The sequence below is a fragment of the Phyllostomus hastatus genome, unplaced genomic scaffold, assembly GCF_019186645.2.
Source record: "Phyllostomus hastatus isolate PE091 unplaced genomic scaffold, TTU_PhHast_1.1 phas_contig_524, whole genome shotgun sequence".
Taxonomy (NCBI): Eukaryota; Metazoa; Chordata; class Mammalia; order Chiroptera; family Phyllostomidae; genus Phyllostomus; species Phyllostomus hastatus.
This window is the reverse complement of record NW_025333900.1, coordinates 16,573,352-16,596,443: the sequence shown is the minus strand read 5'-3', so window position 1 is coordinate 16,596,443 and position 23,092 is coordinate 16,573,352. Positions and strand designations below refer to the sequence as shown.

Below are 23,092 nucleotides of genomic sequence, written 5' to 3'. Positions count from 1 at the left end.
CAGAACTCTTACATTCCAAATATGCTGGAAAGGGGAGGGGAGGGGAGGGAAGAGGAAGGGAGGGGTGTCAGTCTCTTATAGAACAGGACCCTTCTGTAAGGTTGAAACTAACTGTTGAAGAAATAAAATGTGAAATAACATCTTTGTCATTATGTAGGAGTGAAAACTATCTTGATTTACACTATTGAATCAAATTTATGGCATGGTTCTTACAGTCCTAAATGTTACAATGCTTCCAGGTTTGTTAATAAAGCCCAAATGTTTACCCTTATGTTCCTAAAACAAATTTATATGGGTGGAGTATCATCTATATTATAGCAAACTGAGAGTGCCTTTCAATGTGGAATGACCTAATCCATCTTTAATCTTTTCTATGGGGAATGCTTTTTCCTCATCAGCTGTCGAAAATATTTGGGAAATTATATCTCGTGGGAGTTGCCATTCATCAGGAAATGCTTGTTCATAGATGTTAGCCAGACCACATGTACCAGTAAATGTTATTTATCACTATGGAGACCAAAATTCACAAATGGGTTAGTCTTAAGTATTAAGCATGTGCCTCTCATGAGGATAAGTCATGTCCAGATTTGGTTCAGTTCACTCAAATATTTATGGGGCACTTAACAATCAAAAGGTCTGTGGGTATTCTGTTTAATGACTAATTTTCCTCTACACAAAACCAAAAAGATCACTAAAGGGAACAAGTAGGAGGAAAAGGTCCCAGTTTACATGGATTATCAGGTTTGTAAACATAGACCCGTGAGTTGGGAGACAGGAGACTAGGGTTTTAGTTCTGGCTCTTCCAAAAACTAGCTGTGGCTTTGGAAAAATCTTCTGATGTCTTTGGGTCTCCATTTTCTCATCTGTAATAAAATGCGAGTATGATTATCTGTGGTTTCCAGATAACAAATCTGGTTTTCTTCCTTGCTCCTTGAGAAAATTAAACTATTTTTTGTTTGTTGAGAGAGGTGTTCTACTTGGACAAGTCACATTTAGAGTAATGAGGATTATCGTTCTACTGCAGTGACTATCATCTAAAAAATTAACCTGGTAAGAGTTGGGGCCACATGTTGCTCTTTATTTATATTCCTTTCCACTGTGGATATATTGACATAGGATGCCAGTATCATCCAGGGGTGATTGCGTATGCAATAATACGAATTGTAGATGTTTAATTTGACTTGTAGCTGAAAGTTGGCATTTAAAGAGTGTCACTGCTGTTTCTAGGTAAAAGTTAGGATAATGCCTTAAGCCAGTGATTTTCAGCCATGTGCCATAGCACACTGGTGTGCTGCAAGAATTTTTAAAACATTCAACACCTGCCTATTTAGTCAGGGGCACTGACCTCTTTCCCTTAGATTGTCAAATAGAAAAATATCAACAGCCAAAACACAACAATTACCATCAGATGTGAATGAGTCAAAATTATACTCTTTCTGTCGGATGGGGAAGATATAAATTTTTTGGTATGCCACAAAATTTTACTGATTAGTATATGTGTGTCATGAGATTAAAAAATGCTTGAAAATCGCTGCCTTAAGCAATAATCTGAAGATGTGAAGAGGCTGATAGAGGAGGAGGTTAGCTGAATTGGTTCATGAGAATGTTTATTCATACATCCATTTAATTCTTCGGTCTAATAAGACTTTGTCATGACTGCCATTTCAGTAGTTTCTATAATAGGAATATCTCATAAGTGGAACTTGAATCATTTGGCTGTAATGATTCAGCAGAACTTGTGAGAGGGAGGGTGCATGTGTTTTCAGCTTTGTTGTGTATCTGGGTGTGTGTGGACAAGGCAACTTCTCTTGACTGCTTTCTTGTTATTAAGTGGGAGAGTATCCCACTTTTATCCTTCAAGAACATTATAAGGCTAAATAAAACTATAAATAATGTTATTTTACATATTAAGTAGCCAAGTAGAATCTTTGCACTTGCATTAAAATAAAAATGTTCTTTTGATAGTCCAATATTTATGTTTAATTTTTTAATAGGAGAGTTTACTAGATTACAAGTTTTAAAATATGCAAGTGATTAAAAGCGAGAAGGTCCAAAATAGCTGACTACCTAGGCTTTACAAAATACCATAATATAATAATATTTTGTTAAATGTTCTTTATTCACTCATTAGTTCATGTCATAAATAGTTTTTTTTTTTTTTTATCATTTGCTATATGCCAGGCACTGTTTCAGGAGCTAGAGATACCTAGTGAACTTAACAAAGTCCTTCTGCTCAAGGAGACTATATAGTAGATGGGCTGATAAGCGTACATTCTATGGATGTTTATTAACCACCTTGTAATAAGTGCAGGATAAGTAGACAGAGCAACAGAAGGAGGTGTTAGTGGTCAGGGAAGGCCTTTCTCGTTAGGTGACACTTGAGCAGAGAGACCTGAAGAAAGTGTAGGTACATACAAGCCAGATGGACTATCAGGAGAAAAAACATTCTGGGCAGAGAAAACCTAAGTGCAAATGCCTTATGGCAGCTTTGTGGTTGAAGAAGGATACTTATTTTTCAATAAGATGATACTCTTACACTAGGAAAATAATGCTACACATCACAAAACATACCAACAACGTAAACCAATGAAAACACAACGTAAACACAATGAAAATTATTATTAAAGAGTCATTGTGAAACCCGTGGAAGCAAATTAACTAATTTGTAATATGAGAGCCAAACTGCCAATTTCCTTTAAATAATTGTTTTAAAGCCCCCCCCCTTTTTTTTTTTTTTAAGTACCATACTGAAAACTCGTTTCCTGCTGGACCCATTTGAGAACTCTCATCTACTCAGTTGACACTTGAAATTTCCTGGGGCTGCTGGGATTAAGTGATAGCTTCTCTCTGTGGTTTGGGGATTACGGTTTCTAGAGAGGAATTTGCTACCTAACTCTCCATCCCTTCTTCCACCAGGATTCAAACCAACATGGGACTCCCAGGGAAAAGATAAAATAGAAAAGAGTTTCATGACACAAGTTTCTCTTTACAGAGAGCACAGGGAGATTGTATGATCCTACCATACTACCATACAGTTCTTTTCTCTGCTGCTTAAGGAAGATCAGTTAGAGGATAGTGAGAGATCAGAAATGAAGGGCGGCCCTGGCTGGTATGGCGCAGTGGCTTGAGCGCCTGCTTGCTAACCAAAAGGTTGCCAGTTTGATTTCCAGTCAGGCACACATTGGCTTGCGGGCCAGGTCCGAGGTTGAGAATGTGCTAGAGGCAACTGAAAGTTTCTCTCCTTCTCTTTCTTCCTCCCTGCTCCTCTCTCTAAAAAGCAAATAAAATCTTTTTTCAAAAAAATAAATTAAGGACAAATCTGAGTGAAAACGCCAGCATCATCTAGAATAATGGATAGGAAACTGGACTGTGGGACGGCTGCCCATTTTGGGGAACATAGTCACCTTCATTTGTTTATGTATCGGCTATGGCTGCTTTGCATGACAATGATAGTGTTGAGGAATTGCTACAAAGACTTCTACAGCCTGCAAAGCCTAAAATATTTACTGTTTGGCCCTTTACAGCTGAGCTATCCCCCAGAACTTTCTGTAGAGATGGAAATATTTCTGTCGGCTCTCCGATATGCTGGCCACTGACACATGAAGTTTGCGTGTCAGACACTTACTCGAGTGGGTAATGTGACCGAGTAACATAGTTTTAATTTTACCTAGTTTTAGTTAATTTAATTTAAAAATCAACTTAAATTTAAATAGCCCTATTAGACTAGTGTCTGCTGTATCAGATTGTACTGGTGAGAACAGTTTCCGGGTCAGGGTTGGCTGTGGGGTGTCAGCTTAGTACAGACAAAGGTTTGCCTCCGGCCACTGCAAAGAGGGTGATTAGGAAAACAAGCATTTCTTAAGAATATTTTTTAGAAGAATTTATGTGCAATTTTTAAAAGAGTTACCTGTGTTAGGACCCAGCTCTGTCATTTAATTAGCTTTTTGACCTTGGTCAAATTACTTAGCTTCTTTCTGCTTCAATTTCTTCATTTGTAAAACAGGTAGTAATAGTACCTACCTTAAAAGATTGCTATGAAGTTTAAGTATAATTTCCTAAACAGTGCCTTGCACATAGTAAAATCCTTATAAGTATTTGCTGCTCTTATTATCATTGTTTCACAAGTGTTTTTGTGATCTAGTGTAGGAAAGTAACACTTATTTATCCCTCTCCTTTAAAAAAATTTTTTTTAAGGAAATCAAATTCTGAATTCCAGGGTAATTTGTGCACCAGTCTGGCTAATCTGGTCTGTTCCTAGCTTGGAGATGGGCTGCGCCTCCTGTCTCTCTCTGGAGTTTTGTTGCAGTTAACCCCGGTGGGCCAGCACGTGGCATGTGGCGGGGTGCTATCTCAGCCCTCCCTTGGTCACTGTAAACATGGACAGGTGGCTGGACTGTTTTGCAGAAATTCTTTACAAATAACCTAGGTATAGTTGATTAGCAACAGAACATTTCATAGTGCTTGTTCCTAACCTGAAAAAAAATCCTGGTAGTATTAGAAGGGAAGTATGTTTGTATTTTATCTTGACGCATCAGATCTCTTAACATGAGTAAGCTTGATGTCTTACAGAAGTGTGAGCAGGGCAAGCAGGAACATATCAGGAGGTGGGAGTTGCAATTGTTTGTGCAAATGATATCACTTTGGGTATCGTGTGCTAATAATCCAGTGGTATGTACTTGCCATGGCTAAACAATATCACTTTAAATAAATTAATGAATATGGTCTCTTGAAAATACACTTTTATGTTTTCAGAGACAATAGTGATGTAACAATGCTTTTCAGTCCTTAGATCTGTTCTCCAAGGCTGGAAAAAAAGTGTTCAGCAGATACTATGGGCAGAACAGTTACTCTCCAAGGCTGCCTTTTTGATCTGTAAGACTGTGTTGCAATACTCCTTGATAAGCAAATATTTAAGAAGAAAGCCCTGCCCAGACGGCAGGGGCTTGCTTTACTGTGCAAGTAGTGATCCCGGTCTTTAGGTCATAGTGTTCTGTTTGTTTTCTGTTTTTAAATGCTAGATTGTGTTCAAATCTCTGAGATGCATTGAACCTGCTGAGAGTTTTCATGGGCTTATTTTGCATAGAGCAGAGAGAATGGGAACATGGTCAGCTATTAATATTCTCTAACTTGAAACCATGTACAGTCTGAAACTGGTTATCTTAGGGAGAGAGAGGATGTGGAAGTATCGAAGTCTTTGATGTGATGTGGCCAGTGAGGGTTAGGGTGCCCAGTAAGCACACCTGTTTGACTGCAGGCTCTGTTTTTGTGTACACTTCTCTGTGCCTCCCTGCTCTACATCTGCCCACGGCATTTGCCTGCTAGACTTTATCCACTGCTCTAGCAGGTTTATCTACAGCCCATTGACATGCATTTGCATCACTTCAGCTAAAAGAAAGTAAGCAATAAAACCTTTCCTCCTGCTATAAATTCAGCTTCCCCCCTCACCTTTTGTTTTAACTATAGAGAGAGGAGGCAGCTTACAATTTAGAAGATTGTGGTTCCAATGATAAATTGGGGGGGGAGGTTAGAAAGTCTATTAATATAAATCTCAGCAAGAATTCATGAGTAGAAGGTATGAGCAGATTGACTTAAGCTCAAGGAAACATTTGTTAAACACTAGATCTGGCCCACACAGTCTTCGCAGACCCTGGACGTGCTCAGTCAGATGACTCTGCTAGGCATGTGGAAATTGTTAAGCTGGACCAGATGGTATTGTACACTTTTGAGATATTACCACAAAAATACATATTTTTTATTCAACCTGTGAACTTACCTTATATATAGTATTGTATGTGAGGAATTATTTTTTTCCAAAAATCATAGGTGAATGAGATTTATATATAACATTTATCATAGTGATGTGTCATATAATCATCTTCCCAACAAATTTATTTTAAAATAGTGATTTACTAATTACAGTATACATGAGTGAACTTAGTAGTTATGCATTGGAATCTGCTTATACCCATCACACTATACAGCCTCATGGAGGATGAAAATACAAATATAATACTTCCTTTGCATTCTAATAGGAGGAATAGATGTGTACTTTTGCCAGGACATATATGAAACTATGAAAAAGAGCAAAATCAAATTACAAAAAAAAAGTTAAGAGGGAGCTGTGTAATTCTTCCAGGAGCAACCCAAGGAGTTGATATGGATTGTACCTTACAAAACAAGATTGGAGGGGCAGGATAATAATTAATATTTATTTGGTATCTGCTGTGTGTAAGACATTTTTCTCTGTGTTTTGCATGTCTCTGTGAGGCTTGGTACTGTTAATCCTCATTCTGCAGATGAGGAAATTGGTTTGGAGCAAGGAGAGATTTTGTTCAGGATGTGTGAAGGAGGGAATGTTGAGTAGTCTATGTGTGGGTTTGTGGGCACAGGGAACTGGATAAGGGATGGGAAATGCATTGGAGTCCAATTCTGTAATCTAAATGAATGAGTTGATTTTCTAGAGTACTTCCAGGACCATCAAGAAGCAGTGTTTCATGCAAATTATGCTGTCATTGGAGTGTTGAAATTTTGATTCCAGTTCTAGACTGTAACACAGACAATTCTCATTAGGTTGAACATTTGTCATAAAACAGAAAGGATAAAAAAAAAGATTTAAAAAAGGGTAATAAAATAAAATGAAAGAGGTAGATTAGACAACTCCCTCAAGTTTCAAAACAAAAACAAAACAGAAAGGATACGAGGGCAGTAGTTAAGAGACCTGGGTTTGATTTTTGTTTTGTTTTTTTTTTCTATATCCCTACAATTTGTTGAGTGTCCTCTGCAGACTTAGTCTCTTCATCCATAACAGGAAGGGCAATGATACTGCCCCATGAATATATGACAGTTCAGGTTTGGTGCCATATATATAGAACTTAATAAATATCCGTTGAATCTAAATCAGAAAATAGCCCAGCCAGCCAGCTATCCTAAACATACTCGGATTTCCCTTCAGTCTCTATTTCCTCTTGGGCGGACTATGGAAGTAGTTTCTGAACTGATTTCCACACTTGCTCTCATAAATGTAGAATGTCTAATGTTTTTTTTTTTTCAAGAATAGCATATATCTTGTTATTCCCTGTTTAAAGATCTTCAGTGGGATTGCATCTCCCACAGAAGCAAAAGGAGGTTCTTACCCTCGGGCTCCACCTGGTAATCTAATATGAATCTCTCCTTCTCACCTGCCTGTCTCACCCCTCTTTTCTCATTCCTAGCTCTATTTCTGTCTCCAGTCCTCCTAGTCCAAATGGAGTTCTCCTTCCTTTGTTGCTCTTTATATCTTTCGTGATGCTTTTCATCCAGTCGTCTGTTCAGCCAGTATTGGTTGAGCAGCTGTGTGTGTGTCACACTGCCAGGGGGTGAGAATGCAGGTCAGTCAGAGGAGTCACGTCCCCGGCTGACTCCCCAGTGACATGTGCATCTTACCACCACTGCTAGACCATGTGGTCCCTGAGCACTGGCACTCTGTCTTTAGGCGTTTCTGTGCAGCACTAGATGCCTTACATTAGTGACATGTAAATATTTGTTGAATAAATGGTTGAATTTATGTTAAACAAAATTGTTGTAACTTTTAATATAAAATTTAGATACAATGTAAAATTTTGGGGTAAACAATAACCATTCACTCAGTTTCTCAGTCTTGGCATTTGTAAGGTGAGTCTGTCATTCCTTTATAATTAAAAATGTGATGGGCAGTAAATAGATACTTTTTGGACTCCTCTCCTTAAAAAAATTATATTGATATATATTAGTATATAATTTAGTCTGTTGAAAGAGGTAACATTTTAAGGTGTCTGTTACCTTCCGCGTATGTTTTTAAGTTGTTAATTAGAGATCTCTAAACGACTTGGCAGTGGAAAGAGAATGATCTAGCAGAGAAGATTGCGTAAAACTAAAGAGAAGTTTGGAATGACTAACGACTTGGAACAGGATTTGGACACAAATCTTTAGACCTAGTAGTTCACAAAACAGTATGTGGATGGAGTTGAGCCTTTTTGTGTTAACATGTGTGCATGTCAAAATTGTCTACATTTTCTTAAATTTTAGTTACACGTTTAACTTATAAAAGCAATACGATAAATTTTGGAAAAATAGAGAAAAGAAAGTACCTTAACACAATCACTGTTAGCATCTCAATCTCTTTGTGTTTCTTACCATGTAAAGTTGTGGTATACAGACCATTTGAGATGCTGCATATTTTTCATATTAATATGTAACCATCACTGTTACAAGACTATATACCATTCCATTTAATGGGCACACCATTGTTTTTCAGTGGTTGCAAAATCACGTTGTTTACTGTGCTACAAAATGCTATCACTTGTAATGCTGGTTTTCATGTGCGTATGGTTTTTGCTAGGTTTTGGCATATTTTCTTAGATAGGATTTCCAAAATGCAGTTCTTCTCTTTCTAATGTTCAGAAACAACAACAGAAAAACCATTTAGTGGAATAGTCTTATCAAAATACAGTACTTGTTTTACTTATTCCCTGCCTGGACAATTGATGAAGAAGAAATGATAGCATCATTTAAACGAAACAGTAGTTGAAATGTATTACACTGACCACAGCTTTGAGTGGTTTGGGAAAAAAGAAATTTTATGCCTCTGTCCACAAGTGACTTTAGTATCTGAATGGTTATAAAAAGATCTTAGAAACATTGTTAATGTACCAGATTGTTGTAAGGTACCAGATTGAATAGAGTTCTATGCTCAGCACCTACTTTGAGGTGCTAGTAAGTAGCAGGTGTCTGTGTGCAGAATCCATCACATCAGACATCCGAAGGCCTGCACTGAGTTTACTGTGTCGAAATGTTGTGCCTAACGTCCTTCCTCCCAGTCTTCCCAGCCACCTATTTGAGAGCTGCAGACATGTTTCCCTATAGACAGGAGACTTCTAAAAACTGCAAATGATGGATTTTGAATTATTAGCCTCTGGATAATCCAGGGAGTATTCTGTGATCTTAGAATATTCACAGGTCAGAGAGAATAAAAATCAATACACATTATCATATTTAAAACTTAATGAGAAAGCCAGTGAGAGGAGCGAGGGATGGATAACAACCAGCTGTAGAGCATGTAATTTAATCAGGCTGTGGAGGGAAATAAAGCACAGAAAGGGGACAGAGCAGTGTCCAGATGTTTGTGTGAGCAGAGTGTGGTCAGGGAGCCTGGTAGAAGTGATGGAGGAGCCATGTGGATGTATTTTGGGGAAGAGTGTGCCGAGCCTAGGCAACAAAGGTCCTGATGTGGAAGAATGCTTGACGTGTTTGAGGGTCAGCACGGAGGGAGGCCTGGGCTGCTGGACTGGCGTGTTTTGGTGGAGTGGAGTGGAGGGGATGAGAGCCTTGATGAACTGGGCTTTAAAGAGAATGGGAACAAGTGTAGACAGCTCTTTGGAAAAATTTTTCTGCAAAGAGAACCAGAGAGTAAAATAGAAACTGGAGGAGGATGTGGGGTTAAGGAGAGTTCTTTTTTTAAAGATGGGAAAAATTACATAGCATGCAGTTTGTTGACAGGTGAAACCCAGCAGTGAAGGGAATATGGAGATAGATGTAGGAGGGAAAGAGACAGTTGTTGGAGGAATAGCGGTGTGGGTGCTAGACAAGTTGGGGTCAGCACGTAAGTGCAGGAGTTGCTCTAGACAGAGATGGTTCATTCACAGAAACAGAAGGAGGGACAGAATGTGGGCATCAAGGCAGGAAGACTGGTGCAAGTGACTGTGCGAGTGTGTGGAAATTCCCCCTTGATTGCTTCTGTTTACCCAGCTAAATGTAAAGCAAAAGGCTTTCGGCTGCGGATGGATGAGGAGGAGATTCTGAACAGAAGAGAGCGTGTGAAAGAGTGATCCAGGGACAGGGAAGAGTGACGAACTAGGGAAACACAGTGTGAGTGCCAGGCCTACCTGAGACCCCCTGACGTCAGAGGTTGTGAATGTAAGTGGAACTTGTCTGTCGACACAGCGATATGTTTGTCTGCAGCCACATGCAGCAGCCTGGGCACAGGTGCAGAGTTGGCAGAGTTGGCAGAGTTGGCAGATTTACAACAAGAGCCATGATTTGCCAGATGAGTAGGATGAAGAAAGAGAGGCAAGGTGCGCTGAGGTGGAGGTAAGGACGTGCTTGTAACAGTAGGCGAGCAGGAGGAGAGTTTCAGAAAGGTTTAAGAGATAAGTAAAACTTTCTATTGATTAGATATGGGGGAAAGAGTAAAGTCGGGGGTGATGCTCAGGCTTTAATTTGGGTTGACTAGATAAATACAGTTACCAAGCTCAGGTGGCTTGGTACCTGTAAGGCCAGGCAGGTAAGAGCATCAAAAAAATCAGGCGTGGGGGGCCGTGGTGGACTGGCAGGCACGTGGTCCTGAAAGGGGGCAGCACTGCTGTGGTTACGACCACAGGGAACGTAGATCCTAGGCTGCTGGACCTTCCAGGTTAAAAAACAACAACAACAAAGACAAGATTTTTAATGTGAGATTTCCTAATTTATAAATGCTATTTTTTGTTTTGACTAAACACAGTGTTTAATGCAAGTTGTATTTAGACTCCAGACCACCTCTTTTCTCTTGAGAACATTATTCCTGTCAGGGAAATAAGACATATACATGAAACTGCATCTGTAATTCATCTTATTCAAGGAAGAATTGGAAGCCACATGAGCTAGAGGCATCCAAAGTGCTGAGTTGTGTCCTTCAGTGCATGGATGCTGGCACAATTCTGAGAAGGGGCGCAGCGAGGTTACAAAGTGCTGGCCAGTGTGTGCTGATTATGTGCTATCTCTCAGAACCATGGGCCTTGCTCTCAGGCATGAATTCTTTGTGTTTTCCATCCCATTAACCTTGAACAGTTCACTGAATTTTATTTTTAGCTTCTGCTTTTCACTTCCAAATTGATAACTGAATGAAGTTGCCATTGGCTGGATGAGCCTTGGTTCAGAGCAGCAAGGCCATGTGAAGAGTATCCCTGGCCATGAACTAAGAGATGGGGCTGGCCCTGGTAACTTGAGCTGTTCACGAGCCTCAGCCTGGAAGCAGTTGGTCCACAGCCCTGCCTAGGTGATGGAGTCATGTCTTGGGGGGTTTGGGTGCTAAGGCTTTGCCCATCAGGGCAGCTGCCAGGGAGAGTGAAGTGAAGCCAAGGTCTCGTTTCCATCAGAGTTGGAACCAGGACTTAGGTTTCTTGTTCTAATCCTGCCCAGAGAGCTTCCTTTGGCCATGGGCTGGAGAGACAAGACTAGAAACCTGACAGTTGAGAGACAGATTTTTCAAGGACAGTGGTTATGGTTACTTACTAAGTGTTTGTTACGTTCCCACTGTGTGCCAACCGCTGTACTGGCTGCAAGGCGAAAAGGTAAAGAGGTAGATATCCCTGCTGTCATGGTTTGCTTCTGCCTTCCTTTCTGCCATGCATCCATTCCAGATTCCCTGAATCACAACTATATGCCTCACTCTGGACTGGGTTGTTGGGAATGTAAAAAAAGAAAAATTAATATCTGTCTTCTCAAAGATTAGCAGATAAATGTCAGTTCATTAATGTTTATTCTGTAATTGAAATCGCTTGAGAATTCTGTGAGTCCACAGACATTAAGTGATGAGGAAGATCCTGAAGAAAAGGGCTCATTTCCTGTCCTCAGGGAGCGTATAGCCCTCACTGGAGGAGAACTGGCAGAGCACCTCCAAAAGCACATGCTGCTCTTTAGAATGATCTCTATTTCATCTTTTGTATTTTAGCCTCCAAGCGTCGTTGCATTTCCAGCAGAGTACCTGGTGCCCAAGTGTTTAATAAATGTTGGTAGAATTCATAAACAGGTAAGTGTGTGTTGCAAGAGAGAAATTAATTTGTTGCTGTAATAGCAGTTCTTTTAGAAAGACTGACATTTGAGCCAGGCCTGGGAAAATAGGTTACAGTTACCTATGAGCAGAGAGGAGGTGACTTACGGTGTTCTAAGCACCAAAAATGGCAAGAGCTCCACATTAAGCCTGGGAAACAACCCAGGGTTCTGTTGCGTGACAGGCTTGGGCAGACGAGGAAATGTGGAGAGATGAGAAAGGATGGAGGCAGGTAATGGAGGGGCTTCAGCTGCCGGCCAGGCAACTCTGGGCTCTGGTTAGGGGGAAGCAGAGTTTTTAAAGGGTTGTTCTGGAGGTACTTTCAGAAATTGCCTTTTGATGGCAGTGTGATAGGTAGATTGAAGAGGTTACAGGATCATTATTTTTTAGTTTTACTGAGATAGAGTTTTATTTTTTTTAGTGGGAGCCAAGGGGAAGGGGCCCGTAGGAGAAGGGGGTTGTTTCTGAGGCATAGGCTCATGCTGAGGTAGCAAGAGGGTGAGACGACCAGCATGCCTTTGGGGGAGCGAAGGGTAGAATCTAGTTGGCACAGAGGTGGGACACCCTCAACAGAGCCTTTGCGGGAGATGCTCCTGGAGATGTTGGCCTCGGCAGGGATTCTGAGCCTTTGGAGGCCATGGGAAAACAGCTAACCAAAGGGTTTCAGCTGGGCAGGGGCACGAGAAAGGAAAACCAGAAGAGGCTAATGCTGCACCCATTGTATGCTTCACAACATCTACACTGTAGCATTGGTGGAGTTGGAATATTGATGAGTGGGCAGAAACTGCAGAATACAGAGCGTTCATTTCTTTGGGCCTTAATTACCTCCTTTGTCAAATAACCCTTCAGATCCTGTTCAGAGGTAGTTGCAGTCGTCTGTGAATCTGTCAGCAGAGACACAAGGAACTTTATAGAAGTCACTTGCTGTCTGAAAGCCCAGCCAGGCACCTCTGCCGGATCCAGCTCAAGGAGGGCATCCCAGCCTGGCACAGTGTGGCTACTTTGATCCATTTCTTGCTTACCCATTACTACTTAACTTTGTAGATAACATTTATGGGAAAACAAACAAGCTAGTTTAGAACGTGTTTCCTGTTAACCTTTCTTTGCTTTGCCATTGCTGAAGAAAGTAGGGCACGTTGTTGGAGCAGCATCTGACGTGCTGCAGCCTGAGCCTAAAATTACAGACAGGCCTTTCTGCAAGAATCCCAAATGCGTGAACACACATTCTTCGTGTGTTCTGTATATCTTATAGGTATACAGGGGAATGATCTCACGCAAGCCTTACTAAGTTCATCTTTTGGGTGGGCTGTGGACAAGGTAGACACTGTGTAACGGAGAGTTTCTGTTTCCTGGCATTAGTCACTGAAGGAGAACGCCCACATAATAATAAAAATAATACCTAACATCTGTTCAGCACTTTAGAGCCTCCCAGTGTCATATATATTTGCATCCAAATATCAGAAATCATATATGTGATTTTATACTGTAAACTGACAGAAGCAAGGCAAGTATCCGGCATATAGGGCACTGTGTTAATTTAGGTAAGAATCTGTGGGGAAGAGCAGGCTGCTTCTATTCCTTCAAGCCTTGACACAGGGGAAGGGATCATGTGGATAAGTCCATGCAGCTAGACAAATGTGGGTTCAAGTCTCAGCTCTTTCAGCTGCGTGGCCTTCAGCAAACTGCCTAACGTCTCTAAGCCCCAGCTTCCTCCTCATTGTGAACTAGGATGATAATTCCTCTCACAGTTTCTGTGACGGTAGACAGAAATTAGGTTTACAAAGCTGCGCAGACACAGCCTGAACCAGAGGAATGCACAGGGACTAGTAATAGATGACAGGAATCACTTCCTTAGCTCGGGTGCTGTCAGATCTCGGCGTTGGTGAGCTTTCCTCACCTTTGTCTCTCATATCCAGACTACCACAGTTTCCACTTCTGTTTCTCCTTTTGAAACATTGCTTTACTCTTTCTGCCACAGCCCCATTGACACTATGCCTGACCTCATCTCCAGCTAAATTACGGCAACAGCCTCCCAGCCAATCTCTGTCTTCTCATTCTCCCATATCCCACCCTGTTTGTTCCCACCATATACCTCGTATGGCATGTTGAGACTGTGCCTCCTGAAGCTCTGTTTCCTATGATTGTGAATTTTCACTGTCTCTCTGTTGCCTGTTAAAGAAAACCAAACTCTCTAGACTGAAATTTACCATCGTTTATTTTGTGTGAAGACTCAGTACAAATTCCATGCTACAGTCACACCAGGCGCCTTAATCTTAGACGTTTAGTGAACTGAGTCTGCCTGTGTGCCTTTGCTCATGCTCTTCCTCCTGCCTAGAATGCTGCATACAGCATTGTTTATATTTCTTATATTTTCAAATATACATGATGTATGCATGGATAATTAGTCATGAAAGGAACATCAGGTGCAAAAACACAGCTTTCTTCTAAAAAATGATGAGGAACTTTATATCTTGACACATACATAATCCTTTTGCTTTCCATTGAATTTTTGTCTTGACAATTGATTTTCTGACTATGTTGGGGATGCATTACTGTCATAATGGCATCACTGCATCCTAGTAACGATAATACCAGAGTATTAAACAGCATGGAGAAAGTTTTTGAGCTAGGGGATTTGAAAAGGGCAAGAAAGCATTGTTTCCTGTATATGCACATTAAGACATTTTTCTAAACCTCCCTACCCAGGAGACTCTTTGCTTTGCTGTTGCTGTTTTTTGCAGTTTCTCCTTAGCCCTTACCATATTTTTCAGACTATAAGATGCACTCCCCCCACCCCCAAATTTGGGAGGAATAATGGTTGTTAATGCTGCTGTTGAGTTCTGTTTACATTTACCTTGGTGAAATATTATTTATGTTATTAAATAATTGCCACATTTTTTGCTTCAAAATTTTTTTTGCTATTTTCTTCCTCTAAAACCTAAGTGTGTCTTGTCTGAAAAATATGGTAGATGGAATTAGTGGAGGCCCCATGTGTGGGGGCCTGCTGTCTGTGTCTGCCAGGAACCTCAGCATCTCACACAATGGCTTCAACCTGAGGCAGATCAGGCAAAAAAGGCATTTAAGTTCATTCCTCAGGTTCCTTTCCATCAGCATTCTTTGGGCATAACCTGCTGTTTCTTGGCCAGATAGGCAAATGCTATTTTGCTTGGTCTTCACAATTTAAAACTGTCCTGGTTTGTTGAGATACTTTACCATGCTGACTTGCATTTTTCCTTCTATGCCTCTATCTCCAAAAGGAGAAATTGAGAGGGATATTAATGAGAGAATCGGTTTCATGGCTTGTCTCATCATGACAAATTTCATTGATTTTTGAAATTCTTTCTTCCATTTTCTAGAGTCTAGTGCAGAGATAGCAAACACAAGGCCCGCGAGCCTAATCCGGCCGTCCACCTTGTTTCTACCTGGCGGCAGTGCTGAGCTCTCGCTTAACAGTTAAGGAGCAGTTTCATTTATACAGTCCTAAAATTACATTTGGCCCTTTGAAGGCAACCGTGAGGCTGATGTGGCCCACAGTGAAAATGAGGAAGTTGGACACCCCTGGTCTGGTGCCTCGTCTGTGGCGGGGTAGTAGGAACTTAAATATCCTGCAGCTTCTCTTTTGGCCAAATCATTTAGTCTCTGAAGAATGGGAGAGACCATCTTAAACAGGGGGTTTCTCTTCCCAAGAAGTCCAGCTGGGGTAGTAATTTGTAACTGCCTATGAGATGGCAGTCACATGTAGGATTTTCCTCTTTGCCCAAGTTTCTTTTTAAAGGTTTAAATAGTGGAAGAAGGATCTGATAGCTCTTGTAATCTAGGGCACTCAGTAAAATTTCTCCTTATCCAATCAGATAAGTGCTCCTTAAATCATAGTAGCAATTAAGAGGCTGCTTTTCTTTTTCTATTAGCATTCATTTACCAGGACAAGGACATCTATTTAGAAGCAGTAAAGCACTTAGCAAAAAGTGATTTTAAATGCGCTAAAGGAGGAAACATTTTTCTTGTTTTTTATCCTAAAACATATGGTATAGTCACAGTCCATAAATTCACAGTAACACAACCACTTTAATAAATGGAGAAATGCTTATCAGATTAACCAGGTCAAATTCAGATAGTACATATGCAGTACGATAACTTCAGTGTGAAATAAAAGCCACAAATTTATCCATAACAAAAAGTGGTGGGGAACCCCACAGATGCTAACAAATTATCTGATTTGTTTCACTTCTTTATTCTCTCTGTGTCTATATTCTTCAGTTTTTCTTTGTTGAGTGTTACTAATTTTATAATAAAAAAGTCACTATAAAGTCACTTTTTAAAAAGTTATATCAAGTAATGATGAATGTGTATCAATTTCATGTTTATTTACATTTTACTTTTTGAAAAAAGCAAAATGGGCAAAAACATACAGTGTAAAATGTGGGAGAATAAGTGATTACTTAGAACCTGTCAAACATGGTGATTGTTCACTTGGGCAGAAATCTGGAAACCTCAGGTATCTGAACCACTCACTACGAAGCAAAGTGTGTTATCAGGTTAAATTAATTAGATTATAAGAAGTGTTTTGAACAATGCTTGGGATGTGACAAGCTGGTTATTTTTATTATCATTTTCATCATTGTCACCTCTGGATACTCCATTTTTTAATGAACTCCTTGTCTAGCTCCTAGTGCTCACAAAGTGCTCGTTGAGTTAGTTTTTCTAGACCCTTCACAACACCTGGCCACCTGGTAGTTGTGTCACGCCTGGACTCTGCTGACCAGAGCCGCACTGAACACAGAATAGCAGGCAGGGTGTAAGTGCCGAGATGAGGGGATGCTCTCCTCCCCGATCCCGGCTGCTGCCCTGGTGATGTTTGTTTGGTGGCCAGGTCTCATCTTTGCCTTGTGTTGAGGTCCTGATCTGTGCTTAGGAGTTTTTTTCGAACTACATTGTTTAACCTGACCCCTGCTAAATCTAATCTGTTTTTGTTTTGATTCGTCATCCTGTTGAGGTATTTTTGTTGCTTACTTTCATTCTATGCCATTTTCTGTACTCATTAGCTTTGTACAGTTGAAATTGTTTTTGTAACATCATTGATTTAAAATGTGGAACAGGGCAGAAAACTGTATGCAGTGTCATATGAGGATTTCTCATAGATGGCATAAACATTTCAGGACTTCATTCATTACCTGCTTATTCTTATTTTATTTATAATGCTAACAAAACTCACCTGATTAGTTTTTTGGCCAGTGACAGGTTAGCAGCCACAAATTGAAGAGGAGAGAGTTCTCAGAGGTGGTTGGGCTAACTGTAGCCTGAGGTGATGGTCTGATGCCCTGGGGGGTACATGACATTTAGGGCGGTGGAGGAATTCCAGGACAGAATTCAAACTGTGACCAAAAAAGTCAGTTTTACAAATGTGTGAAGTGCACTCACTCACTGAAGGGAGTGGACGGAAGGGTACTGACCGAAGTAGGTGGCGCTGAGTGAAGACCAAAAGACTAAAGACAAAGGGACCGCACATAAGCACTTCATCAACTCCAGTTGAAAAAGTTATTTCCCCTAAGGGTGAGGGTGCAGGTTAATGATTCTGAAACTACTGTGTGTATGTAGACTACAGTGAACAATTAAGTAAACGGATAGTGGAGGTCCGGAGCCAGGTTTCTTACTGTGGGATGGGAGGCTACCGATAAGCTAGAAGGAATGGTCCATGTGGTGGTGGGTTACAGTTGGAGATGTGTGTCAGTGTGAAGTCATGCTTCGCTTAATACAGAAACGGACACACATGGAAATATTTATAAGTATGTATACATATATAGGTGGGTGTACACACATTTTTTAAATTTTATTTTTTTATTATTATTATTTTAATCCTCCCTCAAGTGTATTTTCATTGACTTGAGAGAGAAAACCATCGGTGTGAGAGAGAAACTTCAGTTGGTTGCCTCCTGCATACACCTTGACTGGGGATTGAACCCACAACCTTATGGTGTATGGGATGATTCTCCAACCAACTGAGCCCACCCGACTAGAGCTACCCACATACATTTTTTGCTTCGTCAGCTGAGGAGCTGGAAGTGGTAACACCCCAGAAGCAACAAGCATACTTAGCACCCAGATCTTGGTTTCCAATAAATACCTTTCTCTAATAAAGGGAACCAGGATTCAGGATTCCTGGCAGGATGGCTGATTCTAGAACTGGGGCAGGGATGTAAAAGATAAACCTGAAGTTTCTTGTAGTGTTGGAAAGTGAGGGAGTGCCCACGAAAATCCACAATGACGGAGGTCTGTCAAAGGAGCACAGGAGCTGACTGAAATAGCTCCCAGTAGCCAAAGCAAAACAATTTGAGCAACCAAATAAAATAGTAATGAACTGTCACCCAAATTATAAAATGAATATTGTGTATCTATGATGATATAAATAAGTCAATGAGGGGGAGAACAAAGAAATCTGCAAAAAAGTTGCAAATGATTCACAGAGCTATTCCATCCTCAGTGAGACGGATCGTAGATCTCCACTCTGCCCATGTAGGGTTTGCACAGCGACCTCTCCCAAAGAGGGTGGTGTGGGGAGGGAGAACCCTGATAAATATGCCTCCATCGGGTAGTCAGGGGTAACGGTGGGATGTCATGGTGGCTTTCTCCTTCGCGTGACGTGAGGAAAATGGCACTTTACCTCTGGGGTCTTCCTTCTTAAAACCATAATTCCAGACAGGAGACTAAATGTAATTTGTTGTCATGGCAAAGAAAAAACACTAGGCAAAATCAGGAAATCTGCATAAAACATGGGCTTAAATGAATAATATAGTAATGTTGTTTCATTAATTGTGACAAATGTAATACTAATGTAAGGTGTTAATAATGGGGAAACTGAGGGTGAGATATATTGTAACTCTTGGTAGTAGCTTCACAACTTTTCTGTAAATCTGACACTATTAAAAATAAAAAATCATGTATACTTTATTTATATATGGCATATATATGTGTGTGTATATGCCATATATACACACACAGAGATGAGTTAATCGTAATGTTAACTCCCTGGATCCTATAACTGTTCTAAGTTATGTAAAACATTAACAATTAGGGGCAGCTGGATGAAATGTATTTGAGAAACTCTATTATTTTTGTGACTTCCTGAAGTCTAAAAATTTGTCAAAATAAAATGCCATACACACACACACACACACACATGCCATATATAAATAAAATATGCATATATATGGCACCAGGCAGGACTCCAGAAGCATTGCAAAAAAGAGTCCCTGCACACCACACACCCTGGGAGCCTGGGGGTGTCCATGGGACAGAACAGTGTTTTCACTGATACTCTTAATAGGAACAGAGTCATCGAAAACAGGCTCAGCCAACCCCTTCAGCCCAGTGTAGTTCTTCCTACATTTTCCTGGTCAGAACTGACTTCTGGCATTTCTGGCCACAGGCTCTGTACACTCTCTATCCCCCATTCACTGTTTTTGATACAGTTTGGCCTAGGAGTCTTAGTATCCAAAAATCACATGTGAGGCAGCCTCTCCTCATTCTTTTTATCTCCTGGCAGAATCTAAGGCTCCTGACTCAGGTACCTCTACTTTTTTATTTTATTTTGACAAATTTTTAGACTTCAGGAAAAATCACAAAAATAATAAGAGTTTCTCAAATATATTTCATCCAGCTGCCCCTAATTGTTAATGTTATACATAACTTAGAACAGTTATAGGATCCAGGGAGTTAACATTTATATGATGAACTCATCTACAGCCCTTAATTGAATTTTGCCAGGTTTTTTTTGTTTATTTGCTAATGTTCTTTTTCTGGTTCAAGATCCAATCCTGGATCACACGTGGCACTTCATCTCCTCCATTCTGTGTACTTCCTCAGTTCTTGTCTCTGATGACCCTGGCACTTTTTAAGCATATTGGCCAGATTTTATATCCCATCTTTCAGTTGGGTTCCCTGGTATTTTCTCGTGGTCAGAGTGGGGTTGTGTGTTTTGGGCAAGGATAGGTCAGAAGTGACATGCTCTCCTGATTCTATTATATCACAAGATACATGATGTTGATAAGTCTTATTATCACTGGCGATGTTGATTTTGATCTCTTGGTCAGGGTGGTGTCTGCCAGGTTTCTCCACTGCCACCTTACTAGTTTTCCCTTTGTAATGAGCGTCTTGTGGAGAGAGAACTTTGAGACTATGCAGATATGCTGTTTCTCGTCACACTTTTGCCTATTAATTTTAGCATCCATCGGGGATTCTTGGCTGTAACAACTATTACACAGTGTTTGCCTTATAGTGATTTTTGTGTTTCCATCATTCTTTGTGTGCCTATTGATTGAAATTCTGCTATGAGGAATTACTCAAAGGTGTATTCTTTTTAATAATAACCATAAAGCAGTAATAATAGGGATCCTTATAACTAACATAGTAGTGCCCAGCATTGCTATTATGACTTGCCATGTGGCTGGCACTGTGCTAAGCCTTGTTCCTGTATCCCACAGCTTGCCGCCCTCTGCCGTTACCCATCCTGCCATCCATGGCAATTCTGGGTTTTCTGTCTCTCACCCTAGACTGATAGTCTCCAGTTCTGCGTGTAATGCCTATCACATCATAAGCACTAAGGAAGCTGATTAAAACAATTTATTATGGCCTTTACAACCCTGGTTTGTCCTCCCTGATCACGCTACATTCTCCCATTTCACATTCTCGTAGTGGCTGTTTAGTAGGCAAGCCATGGTTTTGCCCCAGATGAAGCTCATGGTCAGTGACAAAAACTGGACCTTCTTCACAGGTGCCACTGCTGTTGTGCCAAGTGTCCTGAATTCTCTCTCCTCTTGATCTTTTTTTGTGGATGTTGTTATTTATAAAACAATAATAATTTTCAGTTGTATAAGTGTCTTAAGTGTCTTTAGACTGATCCCTATGAAATGTTATCTTGTTTGTTTTAGCCCATTCCGTCAACCAGTAGAGGAGATCTTTCTGATACCTAATCCTGTTCTCCAACCATTCGCTCTCTTCTCAGCTGTGTACAACCTATAAGCATCTGTCTCCTTCCAAACCACTGGTAACAGTGTGGGATAGGACAGGACCAAGTACACAAAGAAACCCTGCAGGCATTCTGTACCTCTCTTTAGGTGCAGTGATTCACCTGTAAAAATGTCCACAACTGTTACTGGATTAATGTTACTATCAGCTTCACAGTTACTGTGTCCATCTTTGTTCTGAAATCAAGATAGACTGTCTCTGGTATTCTTTACTACACCACAGACAAGTGAGATTCAATGAGACAAAGTTCATTTGAAATAATATGTTCTTCAGGACCTTTCATTGCCATCTGGTTAAATTTTTTTTTCACTCATTTATTCATTGAACCTGTAATTATTGAACACCTACTGTGTGCCTGCCACTGTTCTGGGTGTAAGACTACAGTGAGAACAAAGCAGACAAGGTCCTGGCTTATGAATGAACAAGCAAACACAAACATGAGCAAGATCATTTCAAATAGTTATAAAGGCTATGAGACAGTAGAGTGGGGACTAATTGGAACGGCCTAGTGAAAAGGTGATAGTTGAACTAGAGCCTAAATGGTAAGAAGAAAGGAGCCCTGAGATCTGAGAGAAGAACAGATGCCAAGGTCCCAAGGCGTGTGTGAGCCTGGCACACGTAAAGGACAGAAGAGCAGTCATAGAGCTGGAGCATGGTTATAACTTCCAGTTACTTAACAAACATACAAATAAACTTAATTTTTTTCCTAGAAAGCATTTAATTTTATCCTTAAAATTTGGCCTAGTTTGCTCAGATAGCTTTAAAAAAAAAAAGTAGAATGGAATTGCCAGAAGAGATTTAGCATGTTGCTCCAGGAACAAAGTATCATCTGAAAACAAAACAAAATACTGGAAATTATGTATGCTCCAGGGTCAGTAAGAATGCTCCTATCTTTCCAAGTGTACATTTTTTTCCCCTAGAGTGAGTACAATGATATTTCAAAGTGGAAAACCCATCTGTATTATAATGGGTTATTGTTTTGTCTACATTAATATCTTAGTATAATATACTGCCATGAAACATGCACGCAGTTTTTAGACTGGACTGTTGATGACTGCAGACTTGCTATAAATCCAATGACATGAGTTGTTTCCTTAGTCTTTTCAGTAAAGCATAGTAGAAAACAAGAGCTCTGTTATAGCTGTATCTAGAGTAATTTAATTATTCATTGGGATTGTTGTGTTCTGGTATTTGCAAGTAATTGGGGTTTTGTTTGGGTTTTTTGGTTTTTTGGGTTTTTTTTTTTTTTTGAGTTTTGGCTGATTCTTTTCAAATGGACTTACGATTAAAATGTGCTAAGCCCTTCCGTTGTAACTCACATCGGCACAGTGTATGCTGAAAGCAGAATGCTCCTATCTCTGTCATCTCTCACTTTTTTACTCTTTGTCTCAAGAGTCAGCCAAGTGCGTAGCATTCTTGGCATCATTAGCACAAGTGTTGAAAGCAAATGCTTAGAAGATGACTGGAATGTACAGTAGAAGTATCTGATTCTTGTTTATCTCTGTGTTAAATTTCAAAACAGGAAATCCAGATGGTCCCTTGAACATTATTTTAGATAGAAATTTAGAAAGAAGTAAGTTAAATTCTATTAAAAATCAGACAGAATCATATTCTTTTAGGTTTAGAAGTAGACAGTATAATCAAGTATGGTGACATGAATTGGCTGCAATGAGAACAGAGTTAGCCAAGAAAATAAACTTTGTGTACATTATCAGCACAATACTAAGTGAGCTGAATTATAGAAAAATAAGTTACACTTATTATTTGGATGCGAGTGACATAGGTGTATTTTCCTAAAGACAATATGAGTATCCACTTAAATAGTTGTCAGGATACAAGCTGTACCATATGTAGGTAAGGAAACTCTTGGTTTTTATGTTATAGAAAGTTCTGTCAAGTTCAGAAAAAGAACATGCAATCGAAAATGGGAGAAGACGTGTTTTCTGCAGTGTGTTCATGTTCTGTCATTGTCAGCCCTGGGACCCGAATGTGTCCTCTCCCCACCCATCCACCACTCAGTGAGCCAACAGGCTGGTGTTTCACTGGTGGCAGTGCACAGCATTAACTGACCACACAGGTACTGCTTGTGTGAGGACAGACGGGTGTGCTGGGTAATTAATGACGTGTGTGATAATGTAATGAAAGTTTTTGCAAAGCAAAATTATTACATATTTCTAAAAATATAACTGACTATACTGAGAGTATATATGGTACCTCTATATTACTACCCCCAAAAGATAAGCATACTAA

General features: G+C 40.1%; 1 protein-coding gene across 6 annotated transcripts in view; it reads left to right on the top strand.

The window, feature by feature from the left end:
* The window catches only part of LRRC8D (leucine rich repeat containing 8 VRAC subunit D), a 109,019-nt gene that overhangs the window by 46,974 nt on the left and 38,953 nt on the right, over nucleotides 1-23,092 (top strand). Inside the window, exon 4 of one of the 6 annotated variants that reach the window (XM_045847066.1) lies at nucleotides 11,723-11,800. The exons of the other annotated variants lie outside the window; for them this stretch is intronic. The gene's annotated coding sequence lies outside the window, so the exon portion shown is untranslated. The remainder of the gene's footprint in view (nucleotides 1-11,722; nucleotides 11,801-23,092) is intronic. 6 annotated transcript variants of the gene reach the window in all.